The 9,262-nt window shown below is 48.5% G+C and overlaps 1 non-coding gene across 1 annotated transcript; it reads left to right on the top strand.

The window, feature by feature from the left end:
• The first annotated feature begins 3,564 nt into the window (after positions 1–3,564).
• Trnav-uac lies at positions 3,565–3,637 on the top strand. The gene has a single exon. It is a non-coding gene; the product is annotated as a tRNA-Val (tRNA).
• Positions 3,638–9,262: the final 5,625 nt, after the last annotated feature.

The raw sequence follows: 9,262 nt of genomic DNA, 5'->3' as shown, positions 1-9,262 counted from the left end.
TAATTAGCCATGAAAAGGTATTGAGCTGCAAGTAATTAACCGAAGCAAGACAAAGCAGGCCCAGGAAGCTTTTATAATCAATTTCACGCCCACGCCCACACGTCCCCACGTTCGCCCCTCGTACTTGCTTTGCCGATGAGTGGAAGAGGGATGAAGAGGAGGAGGTTAGAGGCAAGAGGTGGTGGGGTCCCATCTTTGATCTCCTACTCCTCTTAGGTAAAGCCAAGTAAGGGTAGGGTGACGGTGGGTCTTCCGATACTGCGCTCTCTCTCTCTCTCTCTCTCTCTCTCTCTCTCTCTCTCTCTCTCTCTCTCTCTCTCTCGCGTGTTTTTTTTCGGTTTTTATGCTTTGTTTTGTTAAAGACTGGTTCATTTATGGTTAATTGGTGTTTAAGTGGTATTTTTTGAAGTTAATGAATGAGTTTCCTGCTTTTTTTTTTTTCTTATTTTGTTTTTCGTGTTTACTTAATCGGAAGGAGGATTTTTTTTCTTTTTTCGTTCTTTGACTTCATTTTTTTCCTTTCCATAACGTCATTCATTTATCACATCTTAGTCTTAAGTTCACCGACACCCACACATACACACACACACACACACACACACACACACACACACACACACACACACACACACACACACACTATCAAATTTATCCATTCCTTCTGTCTATTTTTTTTCTCTCTTCCACCTTCCCTCTCTACTGTCTTCCTTCCCTTCCCCTTCCCATCCTTCCTTACTGTCTACCCTTATCTATTCTCCCCTCACTGTTAATTATCTCTCTCTCTCTCTCTCTCTCTCTCTCTCTCTCTCTCTCTCTCTCTCTCTCTCTCTCTCTCTCTCTCTCTCTCTCTCTCTCTCTCTCTCTCTCTCTTAGCCTCTGTTCGTTCCTTCCCTCACTCACTCCCTCAGTCCCTCCTTCCATCATTATAATTTCCTCTCTGGTCACTTCCTCTGCGGCTTCCATATGACTTTCATTAGGAATTTGAAGACCTTTCATTGATTAGTGGTCCATCAGGCAGGTATTCCTCCTCCTCTCCCTCTTCCTTCTCCTCTTCTTACTCCTAATCCTCCTCTTTCTTCTCCCTTTCCTTGTTATTTCTTCCCTTTTCGTTCTTTATTCCCTTTTTTCGTCTTTCTATCTTTTTTTCTATATTTTTTTATTTTTCTCTTCTTCTTTATTATTAAGTCTCCTTATTTTCTTTTTATCCGTCTATTTTGTTTCCTTCTCTCTGTTTTCTTTTTCTTTCGTTCTTTTACCTATTCATTTTATTAGAGGTGTAAATGCTCTCTCTCTCTCTCTCTCTCTCTCTCTCTCTCTCTCTCTCTCTCTCTCTCTCTCTCTCTCTCTCTCTCTCTCTCTCTCTCTCTCTCTCTCTCTCTCTCTCTCTCTCTCTCTCTCTCTCTCTAATTAAATTTGATATTTCTTTTATTTCATCTCTTATTGCACGTCTTTTCATTTCATCAGTCTTCTTATTTCCACACTTCGTCATGGTCTTCTGGTTTAACTCATCTCTCTCTCTCTCTCTCTCTCTCTCTCTCTCTCTCTCTCTCTCTCTCTCTCTCTCTCTCTCTCTCTCTCTCTCTCTCTCTCACGTAATTGGAATACCATCAGTGCTTCTTCCTTCTTCTGACTTTTAATGCGTAGAGAGAGAGAGAGAGAGAGAGAGAGAGAGAGAGAGAGAGAGAGAGAGAGAGAGAGAGAGAGAGAGAGAGAGAGAGAGAGAGAGAGAGAGAGAGAGAGAGAGAGAGAGAGAGAGAGAGAGAGAGAGAGAGAAAACAAAGTGTAAATCAAACGAGGAGGAAGAGGAGTAATAGAAGCAAGAGAAGGAAAGGAGGAGGAAGAGAAGGAGGAGGAGGAGGAGGAGGAGGAGGAGGAGGAGGAGGAGGAGGAGGAGGAGGAGGAGGGTCTGCTGGCCAACACAGGGACACCGGATAATTACCTGCCAATATGATCTCCATCTGGGCGGAGAACTCCCCTCCTCTTCCTCTTCCTCCTCCATCTCCTCCTCCTCCTCCTCCTCCTCCTCCTCCTCCTCCTCCTCCTCCTCCTCCTCCTCCTCCTCCTCCTCCTCCTCCTCCTCCTCCTCCTCCTCCTCCTCCTCCTCCTCTTTTGGATCCTGTTGTCGACCATACTCCAGTTCCAAACTTTATTTTTTATCCCTCATCCATTGCATTTTTTTCATTTGTTCCTCGACTCACTTTCGCATTCCTCTCCTTCTTAGTTACCCCTGGAAAACAAAGACTCACAGGGTACAGGGTCAGGGGGCAAACAAAGGCGGCTTCACAATGGGCCGGGGAAGGCGAGGTCACCCACAGGAGATATATGAGTGGACGTAGATAAGGTCGGTAATAAATAAGGTAAGAAGGTAAAGTCTACATGCCTGAGTGAAGTGACGTAATGATGAAGACTCGGTGATGAAAGAGACTCGAGTGAAAGAAAAATGAGCTAAGGAGGAGTTATGCAGGTGTGGTGTTGTAATTTAAGGGTCCGGCACATGAGTATGCGAGGAAATAAGATCGTTAATGCCAGGAAATGAGGTCAGGATAAGGCCAACTTGAGGTATTGGTAAGATGCAAAATTGGGAGTAGGAAATTAATGCAAAAAAACATAAATGGACGATGTGAAGTGAAATGAAATGAGGCTGTGGTGGTCTAGAGGGAAGACACAGTGATGGAGGGAAGACTGACCGTGATAGAGGGAAGACTGACCGTGATAGAAAGTAGACTGACCGTGATAGAGGGAAGACTGACCGTGATAGAGGGTAGACTGAACGTGATAAAGGGAAGACTGACCGTGATAAAGGGAAGACTGACCGTGATAGAGGGAAGACTGACCGTGATAAAGGGAAGACTGACCGTGATATTGAAAGGATACGAGACTCAGAAACAGACACAAGATGAGGTCGCGGGGTCAATGTAGAAGGCGATATAGCGGCTCCTCTCCGTCGCTTGTCTCAATTAGCCACACCTGCCTGCCCGTCACGCACCTGCCCCTGCCTGCAACACCTATTGTACTGCCTCACTCTCCTCCTCCACTTCCTTCCCTCACTTTCACCACCTACTGTACCATTCCTATCTCCTCCACCTCCTTCCTCACCTCTACCACCTACTGTACCATTCCAATCTCCTCCAACGTCTTCCCTCCCCCTTTACCACCTATTGCACTGCTTCACTCTCCTCCACCTCCTTCCCTCACCTTCGCCACCTACTGTACCATCACTATCTCCTCCACCTTCACCTATTGTACCATCCCTATCTCCTCCACCTCCTTCCCTCACCTCCACCATGGTACCTGTCATCGGAAAGAAAGTAAAAGAAAAAGTAACGGAAAAATAGAAGCAATTTTTTTCTAGAAAATAAAGTATCAGGAAAAAAGTCACGGTACTAACTTCATTTAGGAAAGAAATGTGTTGTACCATCCACATCTCCTTCACCTCCTTCAACTGTACCTCCTTCTCTTTCTCCATCCTCATTCAAAAGCTAATCCATCCTAAAATTCTCCTAGTCCACTTCCTACAGACTGACCTCCACCTCATCCACCTCCTCCACCTCCTCCACCTTCAGTGCTCTCGTAGTGTAGTGGTTATCACGTCTGCTTTACACGCAGAAGGTCCCAGGTTCGAGCCCTGGCGGGAGCAAGTTGTGTCTTAAGTATATAGATGTTTTTGAAAAGACGAGTCTTCATATGCATTCATCTCCTTCGTCTTTCTCTTATTCCTTTTCCATCATTTTCATCTTCTCCACCAGATCAGTAATTCTTCTCTTTCTCCATCTTCACATCTCCCTTCCTTTTTTCTCCTATTCCACTCTTTGCACAGACTCTTCCTCCACCACCACCACCTCCTCCACCTCCTCCTCCTCCTCTTTCTCCTCCTCCTCTTTCATCAGTTCTCTCCCGATTAACACTCCCCCTTTCTCTTCCCTCTAGCAGTCTCCTTTTCTTCTTCACACGAGCGAACCCTCTTCGTCCTGTCGCTGCTGTTCCTCCTCTTCCTCCTCTTCCTCCTCCTCCTCCTCCGCTCAGCCCTATCTATCTACCTGCTCCCTCTACATAACCCCGGTCCGCCCTGACCCGGCAAGGGTGTTACCTCTCTCCGCACGTAGCAATTTCCCGTTTATTTGGCACAACATTTTTTACACACACACACACACACACACACACACACACACACACACACACACACACACACACACACACACTAGATAACTAACTAACTGGCCACCACATAACTAAAAAGCAAATGTTAGAAGCAAAGGAGCTATTAATATGAATGAATAGTGCATTACAGTAGTTATTAAATCCTTCAGTTCCAAGACGTGTTTTCATATTTGTTCTGGTTACTATTTGGTGATTTTATACAGCCTCAGAAACTTATGTGGAGGGGTCGAAATAGTGAAGACTGTGGCCATTGATCTTCTCACCTCCATAGACTCTTCTTCCTAATGTCAATAATAAGGCCTAATGGTACACAAATCTCAAGGTAATAATGCGTCACAGGTAATTAGGTATTCATCGTCCACATGTCATTCTATGGATTTATTTGTTATAGCGGTGTTCTTTACAATATTTCTCTCTATTTTTGCACATTATTTATTCGTGTCATTTATATTTTCTTGATTTTTTTTTTTATACTGACGACGCAACTTTGATCTCCCACTGAATGTTGTTGTTATTGTTGTTGTTGTTGTTGTTGTTGTTGTTGTTGTTGTTGTTGTTGTTGTTGTTGTTGTTGTTGTTGTGGTTCCCGTTATGGTTACTATTCATGCTATTGCTGTTAATGCTGCTTTTGTTGCTGTTTTCTTTTTTTTTCTTCTTTCTTTCTTTCTTTCTTTCTTTCTTCTTCTTTATTTATTTATTTATTTTTCTTTTTCTCCTCCTCCTCCTACTCCTACTCCTACTCCTCCTCCTTCTCCTCCTCCTCCTCCTCCTCCTCCTCCTCCTCCTCCTCCTCCTCCTCCTCCTCCTCCTCCTCCTCCTCCTTCTTCTTCTTCTTCTTCTTCTTCTTATCTTCTTATCTTCTTATTATTATTATTATTATTATTATTATTATTATTATTATTATTATTTTATTATTATTTACTATCTTATTATTCTTCTTCTTCTTCTTCTTCTTCTTCTTCTTCTTCTTCTTCTTCTTCTTCTTCTTCTTCAAGGCGATGGAGAAGGCATTAGTAAGGTAACTCTTATTAATTTTCCATCAGTACATCAAGCGAAGCACGTCATGAGAGACACTGATCCCTACAAGAACAAACCATCCTGGCTCTTCACTTTACTTCTCCTATAACTGCACAGGTTGCCGAATGTCTGAGGTGGTGGGGAGTGAGGATAAGGCCTGTATTTAAAAACACTTTGCTCTTTCTCACCACGACAGATTTCTAAGGCCACTGGGATGATTAGTGGGGTTTTCAAGAGTGTTATTCCAATTAATAGAATAGAAATCTTGTCAGGCTGCCTTTAGAACTGTAGAAACACCTTTAAAAACTCGTGTAAATTTAAATGAGGACTTTTGAAATAGTGGAGGTGAAGCACATAGTGTTTGAGAATACGAGGCTGAGTAAGAAGGGACGAGCAGGGACCTCAACAGCACTGAAGGAAGGCTATCGAGGGCAACATCTTTACTACACTTCCAACCTACATATGAGGTCGACCAGTGTGAGCGGCGGCCGTGTCCACACTCTACCGCTGGCCTGGATAATCTCCTTGCCTCACTCCGCCTCCCTGCCCTCCATCCATCTTCACTATTCCTGCCGCGTATCCATCTTGGTTAGCCATTCGAGTTATTCATCTCTGGCGCCTGAGCCTGCTTCACCCGGCATCCCTGTAATGCCGCCTTCAACTGATATTAATTACTTTACTCCGCAGAGCACGACCTGGGGTGAAGGGCGGGGCTGGGCGGGGTGGCGAGGGGCGGGGAAGGGCGGCGAGGGGAGACTAGGGGTTAACAAGGGGCGGCGTGGTGAGCGGGTGGCGGTGAGGGGGCAGGGGAAGCGATATGAACCGAGACCCAAGGCAGACCTAAGCTTCATAATCTGTGCGAACATGTATAAATATAATGAATTTTTAATCCACAATAAGGAAGCGAGGTAATACTGCTTCTCCAGCTTACAGTCCGCGCGCCTCGCAGCCGCTAAATACTTACAGCCATGTAGTTTCCTTTCATAACAACTTATTAATTCCACGTCAACTTAGTTATGTTTACTGCACGCAGCGAGATTCAGAATGGAGAGAGAGAGAGAGTCCTTGCCACAACCTCGCCCACTCCTTCCTCAGCCTGGTATCTGGAATCAGCACCAGGGGCGGCAGTGGACCACTCCTCTTCACCAGTACCAGCAGTCGGCCGCGGACCCTAACCACCACCTCGGACTAGCAGGCCTCGCTCACTACCATCCCTCACCATGGTACAGCCAGCTTGCCCCGCCGCCAACTAAAGGTCGTCTCTAGCAACGTCCGTGGTCTCCGGACTAACCTTGCAGACTTATACCACAACTGTGTGCAACGACACAATGCAGACGTTGTTGTGGTGACCGAGACATGGCTGAACAGTGAGGTGGAGCCCACGTATGGCAGGATGCAGGGCTTCACCCACTGGGTGAGGAGGGACCGACAGGAGCGAACAGGAGGTGGAGTGGCTGTCTGCTTCAAGGAAGGAATGCAGGCCCAGCTACTCGACATAGACACGCCTCCAATGATGGAGATGATGTACTTCCGAGTAATGCTGGCAGACCGCTCAGCCCTCCTGCTGTGTGCCCTGTATCGCCCCCCGCGACAAGGGCCTGACTCACTCTTGTACCTGACTGAGACCTTAGACAACCTGATGATGGCACACAGCTGCAGCCACGTGCTGATTGTGGGGGATCTCAATCACCACCTGGAAAGAGACGCCTACGAGAATCTCCTGGAGGTGCAGGGTCTGACAGATCATGTCACCTTCCCACACATGAACGAGGAGGGACATTAGACCCTGTCATCTCAGACTACCAGGAAGACAAGCTTCAGTGTCATCAGCTGGGGCTCGTGGGCAGCTCTGACCATCACGCTGTACTGACACAGCTGGAAGTGGGCGTGGCTCAGGACGAGGCCACCACCCGCACCATCTGGCTGTGGAACAAAGCAGACTGGGCTTCCCTGCGCCGCGACCTGACCCACACCCCATGGGCCACTTTGCTACAGGGAGGAGCAGAGAGTGAAGCACTTGCACTCACCTCTCACCTTCTCGCCCTCCAGAGACGCCACGTCCCACACAGGGAATACACCACCAGATCGACGGATCAGCCATGGTTTGGCTACCGTTGCCGTGTTGCTGCCGAGGCAAAGTATGCTGCCTGGCTCCGCTACAAGAGGAACCCGACTCGGCGCAACAAGGACCTGCACAGGGCTGCATGCAGGAGGATGGTGGTAACCAGCAAGTGGGCCTTAAAAAAGTGGGAGGAAAGCCTGCGCCGGAAACTGTGTGGCACTGGCGTAGGAAACAAAACTTGGTGGTCTCTTGTTAAGGACAAACAAGGAACTGGCCACCAAGAATCCATCCCTCCCTCAGCAAGCAGGACGGTACTGTCGCCACCAGCAGTAAGGAGAGGGCACAGTTGCTGGCTTCCTTGTTTGCTGGAAAAATGAAGGTCGGGAATCCACAGCAGCCACCGCCTCAGCTGGTCCAGCAATGTGAGAAGACTGTCACCATGGTGGAGGTGACGCATCAGCAGGTGAAGCGATTATTGCGGGGCTGGACACACAGAAAGCCACCGGCCCTGATGACATCAGCCCGCACCTGCTGAAGCGATGCTCCCAGGAACTGGCTGCCCCTCTCACCCAAGTCTTCACAACTTGTGTACGGGAAAACGTCTGGCCTTCAGTGTGGAAGGAGGCTCGAGTAGTTCCTGTACACAAAAAGCTCCAGGACGGACCCAAAAAACTACAGACCCATATCCCTGTTGTCAGTGGTGGGTAAAGTGTTTGAGAGGGTCGTGGCAGAGGTGGTGTGTAGACATCTCAAGGACAATGCCCTCCTCTCAGACCAACAGTTTGGGTTCAGACCTGGAAGGTCAACCTCCGACCTAATGATGCTTCTCACCAGGCATTGGCAGGACGCCCTCGACGACGGCAAGGACACTATAGTGGTTGCTTTGGACATAGCAGGAGCTTTTGATAAAGTATGGCACAACGGATTACTAGAAAAGCTTCGTGCTAAAGGCATCCAGGGTGGCTTGCTACGACTCTTGGGAAATTACCTGCAGGACAGAAGCCTCAAGGTGGTTGTCAACGGGCAAACATCTGAGTCCCTGCCTGTGGAGGCATCAGTGCCACAGGGTTCAATTCTTGGCCCACTCCTGTGGAATATCTACGTGGATGATCTTCTCCAGCTACTGCCAGGAGTCATGGCCTATGCTGATGACTGCACCCTCTCCTATACCTATCCACGCCAGGACAGTGGGCGGGCTGCTGAGGCCATCAATCAGCAGCTACGAGTGATAAAGGAGTGGGGTGCTCGCTGGCAAGTGACATTCGCGCCGGAGAAGACACAAGCAATGGTTGTCTCTCGGTCCCCAGCCGCCATGGCAGCAATGGCAGGAAAGTTGTCTTTTGGCGCTGCTGCTCTCCCACTCCAAGATGACGTCAAGATACTTGGAGTGGAGGTGGATCGAGGGCTGAGGTTTGACAGGCATGTCAAAACCATTGCCAAGAAAGCCTCTCACAGGATCTCCGCTCTCAGAAGGATCGCCAGTTTCCTCGACAGGAAGGGAGACTGCTGCTGTACAAGGCACAGGTGCGGCCCCACCTTGAATACGCAGCTCTCTCCTGGATGTCCTGTGCCGCCACACACAGAAGGAGACTGGACAGCATCCAACGCCGCGCCATACGGCTAGTAGATGCTGCACTACCACCTCACCCAGAGCCTGAGCGTCCCCTTGATTCACTGGAACACCGCAGAGACGTGGCGGCGATCGTAGTGTTCCATAAGGCACAGGTGCAAAGAGTGCCACATCTGGCAGGGCTGCGTCATCCTCTAAGAGTCACCGCACGGAGCACGAGAACGGTGCTCAATGGTGGTGACGCCGTAGAGGTGCCGCGATCCCACGGGTGTCAGCATCAACGCACCTTCGCAGGACGCGTCTCCAGGATGTGGAACTTGTTCACGGCCGCGGTGCCTCACGTCCAGGAGATGAACACACACAGTGTCAAACTGATGGCACATAAGTGGAGACAGACACTGCCAACTCCTCTGACACTCTTTGTGACGTGACACTCAGTGTAGTGCAGTGCGTGA

Source organism: Portunus trituberculatus, chromosome 44 (genome assembly GCF_017591435.1).
Source record: "Portunus trituberculatus isolate SZX2019 chromosome 44, ASM1759143v1, whole genome shotgun sequence".
NCBI lineage: Eukaryota > Metazoa > Arthropoda > Malacostraca > Decapoda > Portunidae > Portunus > Portunus trituberculatus.
The sequence above is the reverse complement of the archived record's forward strand: the minus strand, read 5'-3'. Positions and strand labels throughout refer to the sequence as shown.